Source organism: Hemicordylus capensis, chromosome 4 (genome assembly GCF_027244095.1).
Source record: "Hemicordylus capensis ecotype Gifberg chromosome 4, rHemCap1.1.pri, whole genome shotgun sequence".
NCBI lineage: Eukaryota > Metazoa > Chordata > Lepidosauria > Squamata > Cordylidae > Hemicordylus > Hemicordylus capensis.
Window position 1 is genome coordinate 190,882,503 of NC_069660.1, and position 7,622 is coordinate 190,890,124.

Below are 7,622 nucleotides of genomic sequence, written 5' to 3' on the forward strand. Positions count from 1 at the left end.
GTGTAAACCACCCTGAGCCATTTTTGGAAGGGTGGTATAGAAACCAAACCAAACCAAACCAAACCAAAAATAAATAAATAAATAAATAAATAAATAAATAAATAAATAAATAAATAAATAAATCATCTCAGGACTGACACACATTGCTGGTCACAAGCTTGATCTTGGACCGTGGGCTAAGCCTGCTCTCCCCGCTCACGAGCGAGCAGGGAGCCCTGGGCGGCCGGATCAGCCGCCCACACAATGGCCGGCTCCGTGACGGAGCCGGCAGGGGGTGGGGGGAGCGGGGTCTGCACGGCCCCCGCAAGCCCCAGTATGCCCTGCGTGACTGTGCAGGGCATACTGGGGAGACCCCCGACCCAGGAGGCAGCTTTTCGCCTCCTGACCGGGTGTCTACTCATGAGTCAGCGCAGCGCGAAGGCGTGGCACGGCTACCCACAATTGCAAAAAGCAGGTTTGCAGGAGCGCTCGCTCCGCAAACCTGCTTTTTAGCAGGGGTTCTCGAGTGGGTTACCCGCTCAAGAACCACCAGGCTCGGCTGCGAGCCTGGTGGTTCTTATGGTCACCAAAAATCGGGCTAGCCTCTGCTAGCCCGATTTTTGCTGATCGTGAGAAGTGCCCCCTTGTCTTTCACTCTGATCAGGTTGGTGTTCTGTGAGTAAGGACTCCTATGATTTCCCTCATTGTCATGGACAGACTACCATCAGGTTAAGGTTGGACTCACAATCACACCCCACCTTTGCAGGGTCAAAGGGCCCATTAGGATTGTCTGCCTGAGAAGATTATTGGATCCAACAAGATTCCAAGAAGCCTTGGGGGGATTTAGTGTTGGCTCTGTCAGTGCTCCTGTTGATGCCCTGGTGGAGAATTAGAACAGCAAACTCACCAGGGCAGTAGTCATGATCGCTCTTAAGTGTCCTCTCTGACCTGCTTCAAAATTGGCCTCTTGGTATACAGAAGAATTAGAGGATGACTGGAGTTCAAATGGAGGAAGACTCACTCAAATCTGACAGATTACAACATAGAGAGTATTTAAAGATCTATGCTCTGGCAAAATGCGCAGCAAGTAAGTGATTCTTTTTGGCCCATGTTGTGTCCGCAAGTTCACATCCAGCAGAGTTGTTCAGGGTTATGAGAGGGCTAGTATGTGCCCCTCCTCCCTTGAGTCAGAACTTGGAACCATCTATTACTCGCTGTGACATGTATAATGAGTATTTTGTGGATAAAATCTCTCGTATTCAGGCCGAATTAGATTTAGACCCCACAATTACTACAGTATCTGATGCAGGGGTGTCCAGCAACTCCTCCTATGTGGCTAGGCTGGATCAGTTTCAGTTTGTGACCCCTGAGGATATGGACAAGCTGCTTGGAGCAGTGTGGCCTACCACTCGTTCTCTTGACCCTTGCCCGGCATGGTTTATATTATCTGGCAGGGAAGTTGTTGTAGAAGGTCTAGTAGAGATTATAAATGCTTCTATGAAGGAGGGCAGGATGCCTCCTTGCCTTAAGGAGGCAATTATTAGACCTCTTTTGTAGAAGTCTGTGTTGGATCCCTCAGAGTTAAGCAACTACAGGCCTGTCTCCAACCTTCCATTGTTGGGCAAGGTAATTGAGAGAGTGGTGGCCTCCCAACTCCAGGCAGTCTTGGATGAAACTAATTATCTAGACCCATTTCAGACTGGCATTTGGGCAGGCTATGGGGTGGGGACTGCCTTGGTTGGCCTGATGTGTGATCTCCAATTGGGATTCGACAGAGGAAGTGTGACTCTGTTGGTCCTTTTGGACCTCTCAGCGGCTTTTGATACAATTGGCCATAATATCCTTCTGGCGTGTCTGAGGGGGTTGGGGTGGGAGGCACTGCTTTGCAGTGGTTCCACTCCTACCTCTCAAGCCAATTCCAGATGGTGTCCATCAGAGATTGTCATTCTTCAAAATCTGAACAGTATGGTGTCCCTCAGGGTTCCAGATTATCTCTGATGTTGTTTAACATCTATATGACCCAGGCCTCTCAGAGGCCAATTGCACAGGTGCAGTTGTGTCCAAAATGGCCACTTTGCCGAGGGGGAAAGCCTGAATGGGCCGAAGAGAAGGCCAAACAGGATGGTACAGGCTGCATTGAGGCCAGCAGGGAGAGCGGGAACCTCCACGGACACCCCCCCGTCACCACCATTTTTGTTTTTAAAAAACCACGGTTGTGAACCCCCGAACAGTCAAGGGGTGTTTGGTCCGGGGTCAGACCAAACAGGGGGTGGTTTGGTTTGCATATCCCTAGAATGCACGCCCAGCAGAAATCCATAATCTGAGTTCATTACTGGCCTTCAGGAGAGCCCTTAAAACCTACCTGTTTGGCCTGGCCTTCCAGGGTTTTTAAATTGTTGTAAATTGTTTTAACTATTGTAAATGTTCAGCCTGGTTCTCCAGGTTTTTTTAAACTGTTTAATTGTTTTAATTGTTAATTAGTTTTATGCTGTTTATATAGTTTTGATTTTAAAAGTTAATTGATGTTAATTGTTTTTACTTTGATGTAAACTGCAATGAGCCATTTTTGGAAGGGTGGTATATAAATCGTATAAATAACATAACATAACATAACATAACATAACATAACATAACATATAACATAACATAACATAACATATATTTGAAACCGCTGGAAGAGATCATCGGGAAATTTGGTGCAGGGTGTTATCAGTATGCTGATGACACACAAATCTCTTTCTCCTTGTCAACATCATCAGGAGAAGGCATAACCTCCTTAAATGTCTGCCTGGAGGTAGTGATGGGCTGGATGAGGGATAACAAACGGAGCCTGGATCCAGATAATATGGAGGTGTATATTGTGTGATGGGTCAGAACTCAGTAGATGATTTTGATCTACCTGTTCTGGATGGGTTCACACTTCCCCAGAAGGAACAGGTACACAGTCTGTGGATTCTTCTTGACACAAAGTTCTCTCTGGTGTTGTTGGGGACCCCCTGACCCCAACATTCAACCCAGAGCCACCAACCCAGAATTATATGGAACCCAGGCCTGTGTCTGATTCCATTTTATTAAGAATCAATTAATGCCTGAATTCAGGTGACCTAACCTGTACATGACACCCAGATCTCATGTCTGCTTGGTAAATGATTTGTGAAGGCAGGGGCAATCTAGCATTGTTTATCAGTGTTTATGAAACTCACAAGAGACACAATGGGACAGGCCTAATTACCAGTTTCACACTGCTGAAATTAACTTGTTCTCCAGTAATCCCCTTACCTCACTGACAGGATGCTTCTGCCTTAGTCAAATGTATTGATTAACTCGCCTCACAAATGTACCCCTTTTGATGTTACTTTAAACATTATTTTGTTATAATTACACACTAGATAGATGAACACAAGAAGTAATTTAATTGCTGTCTCACACAAATAGTGCTAATTCTTTAACTAACTCCTGACTTTTAACATTCTTGGGACCAAGAGGCAAATTTACTTTGGAAATGACATAGAACAATACTCTGCTAACAGGAGATAACAGTCCTGTTTACCCTGGACTGACCAAATATCCTGAGCTAATTTTGATAATTAAAAGACAATATCCAGAGGATAACAGGAATGAACACCTTTTGTGACCCAGGAGACTCAAATGGACCTCAAAGGATGGAACCACTATAAGAAGGAGTCTCTGGACATGGCAGATTAGCAATCTTTGCCTAACAAGCATACTTGCTCAAGAGCCATCCCAGAGTTTGCTGCTAAAGCCGCAGAACTCTGTCCATGGACAGGAACTGTCTGTGACTTCTGCTGTGCAGTGAGAAGTCAAGACTTCCCCAGCCATGGTACTCTCACTCTTTGCCTCGCTCTGAGCAAACTGCCTGCTTGACCAGCCTGCTTGACTGCTAGAAGATTGCATCACTCCCAAGTTCCTGTTCTCCAGCTACAGCATCTCTTCTTCAGCTGAGCCTCACCGCTCTCAAACCTCTGACCCTGGTAATATGCTCCTTCCAAAAGCGTTGGATCCCTCTTCCCTCCTCCCTACTAATCACTGCTATCCCTCTCCTAAGCCCTCCCTTCTTCCTTCTTTCTCTGCTTCTCCCTAAATGTTTTATTAGGATTTATTAGATTGTTAAATAGCTGTAATTACTGATTGCACACATATATGTTAGTTAGGCACATTACACTACACTTTGAATCAGAAACATGTTTTTAATGTGGATTATTTTATCCTGAAAAGCAACTTTTTATAATAAAGCCCATTTAACTTTCTGAGTGTGTTTCTCTCTATCTCTGTTTGCATGCCCAGATCCTACATGGTCACCATCTCCAAGAACCAATTCAGTTTGTGTATTATGTGACTTTGCCTCTTTCCTTCTGAGCATATCCAGAGTGCGAAACCAGGTGTGGTTCACAACAGTGTGCCAGGTTGAGGTAGTGGCCAGAAGTGTCATCCATCAGCTTTGGCTGATATGCCAGCTGATATGCCAGCTGTGTCCACTTCTTGAGATAAATGACCTCAGGACAGTGGTACATCTCCTGATCACCTACAGTCTTGACAATTGCAATGCACTCTATGTGCAGCTGCCTTTGTATGTAGTCCAGAAACTGCAGTTGGTCCAGTATGCGGCAGGCAGGTTGGTCTCTGGGTCATCCCAGTGAGACCACATCTCTCCTGTCTTGAAAGAGCTACAGTGACTGCCAATACATTTCCGGGCAAAATACAAGGTGCTGGTTATAGCCTATAAAGCCCTAAACAGCTTAGGCCCTGGATATTTAAGACAACAGCTTCTTCGCTATGAGCCCCACCACTCACTGAGATCATCAGGAGATGTTTGTCTGTGATTGCCACTGGTTCATCCGGTGGCTACTCAGGGATGGGCTTTCTCTGATGGTGCCCCGAGACTTTGGAATACACTTCACAAATAAGCTCACTTATGCCTCAAATGTTCATGTACCCACCATCTTGTGCATGACATCATCACAAACTACATCTTTGAGGTGTCTCCTTGTGTCCCTACAACTGTGCCAAATTTGGTCCAAATCCGTTCCCACTTGTACCTCAAATATTCACACATCCACTATCTTGAACTGGGGTCGATGACATCATCACAAAATATGCCATTGAGGTGACCCTTTGTCTCCCTACAGCTGTAGCAAATTTGGTTCAAAACCTCCATGCATCTTCCATCTTGAATTGAGGTGGATGACATCATCACCAACTATGCCATTGAGGTGTCCCTATGTGTCCCCAAAGCTGCATCAATTTTGGTTCAAATCGATTAGATGGCCCACAAGTTAGCCTACTTGCCCCTCAAATGTTTATGAATCAGCCATCTGGAATCGGGGTGGATGACATCATCACACACTATGCCATTGAGATGCCCATATGTGTTCCTACAACCGTACCAAATCTGGTCCAAATTCATTCCCACTTGCACCTCAAATGTTCATGCATCCACCATTTTGAATTGAGGTGGATGACTTCACCACCAACTATGCCGTTGAGGTGTCCCTATATCTGTAGCAAATTTGCTTCATATATAATTTTTCTTCTCAGACATCTCCTTTTTTTGGTTAAAAAAAGAAAGGTCATACATCCATATGAACAAGTTGTTGAACCCTATGTGGCGGGATGGGGGGAGGTTTGCCTGCTTCTTTGAAATCTTGGCATTTCTGAATGAAATAGGGGTGGTATCAAACTCTAACAAGGGCCCACCATCAACTCTAAGAAAAGTCTACCATGCCTGGAAGTTTCATCCCATAATGACATACAATAATATATTTATAGATATTTCAATGATTTCCATTATTTCCTATGGGCCATTTGTACCCTATAGGACAATGCATTGACCCAATAACGATACATTGAATGATTCAATCCAGAGTGAGGATAACATCAAATGAATGATATAACCATCACTTGCATTGGAATGGAATATCATCAGCTCTGAAAAATGGTAGGGTTGTGCACAGATGAAATTATAGTTTACAATATAATCTATAGCAGCAGAGAACAAATTAAAGGCAGCACGACCTTTCTCTTGGCCTGCTAGCCAATTTATATAATTATAAAATTTCTCACTCACTACAACTGTAGCAAATCTTGTTCAGCTTGGTTAGGCAGTTTACAAGCAAGCCCACTTGTTCCTCAGATAACTTGCGTTTTGGACGATATTAAAATGTGATAAATTAAAAAAAATATTCACACATGTACCATCTTGAATTGGGGTGAATGACATCATCACAAATGACACCATTGAGGTGTCCCCTACAACTGTACCCAATTTGGTCCAGGCACTGCAAAGTTGATAACACAGATGGATGGACAACAGAGAGAGCGAGCGAGAGTGAGAGAAAGCTGGGTAATCTCATAAGAAAACTAGGCTAAAAATAAATAATGTAGTATCTTTTCTCAGCCACTTGTTTTCTTTCCACAGTTATGATAGATTTCTATATAGGTTTTTAAATCTTTTTGTGGTGGAAGCTTCTGTTCCTGGAATAATTCTGTATAATACAGCGCACATATTCATTTTATAATCTTTTCCTGCCACAAGACATTCCATAATGTACTACTAGTCCAGAATATGATTTTATTTTATTTCTAAGAATGAACACAAGAACCAGCACCTTGCAAAGGCGGACATTTTCTGGAAAGCTGAAATTAGCTCCATTTGAGACAATGAATTGTAAGAGAAGAGAAAAAGCCAAGTGTAATAATTCTTCCACATGGTATATTTTGTGATTAATGGCTTGTGAAATGCCAGCTTTTAACATAGTGACAATTGCTGTTCCCTGTCATTTCCCATTCATGCAGCGAAATATGTAAAACATTTTAAGAGAGCAAGAATATTTCCCCCCACAAAAACCTCCTCTAAATCTCCCATTGGCAGTGTTCCCTCTAAAAGGGATTCTCAGATGTTGTTGACTACAACTCTCATAATCCCCAAGCAAAAGCCGATGTAGGTGGGGATTGTGGGAGTTGTAGTCAACAACATCTGGGAATCCCTGTTAGAGGAAACAATGCCCACCCGCCTCCCCAATAGCATTCTGAGTGGCTGTGGCCCAGTTCAGTAACCTCTACGCACACGTAGAGGCCATTAGAATAGATAGGGTGAGCCAGAAACACCCGCTACTCTCCCACAGGAGCACCTGCTGTTCTTGCGCAAGAGCACCAAGCCGTCTATTCCAATGGCATTCACACCTGTGTGGAGGCCTATTTGCTCTGCAGTTACTGAACCAGGACAAAACTGCCCTAGCTGCAATTGGGGAGGCCAGTGGGGGTGGCCGCTGCCACCATTGCCATCAGCACTGTTCTGCCACCAGTGGGAAGGTAAGTGACCCTCCGCCACCCACACACACACACACTTTGGGACTCCCCATTTGCTTGTAAAGGGAAATCTTCAGCAGAATTTGGTTCAATTCGAACTGAACCGGGCATACTGATTCTGTGCAGATTCCTAGCCCAAATCTCTATTTTATTGTCTATCATATTTGTACACCATGGGCCTATCCATGGGCCTATTTTTAGCCTCCTTTCCAGTAAGCTTATGAGATCACCTGGCATTCCATGTGTGTGTTTATGTGTTTGTGTCCATGTGTGTGCCCCCCCCCCGCAATCTCTCAGTGCCTAGACCAATATGAACC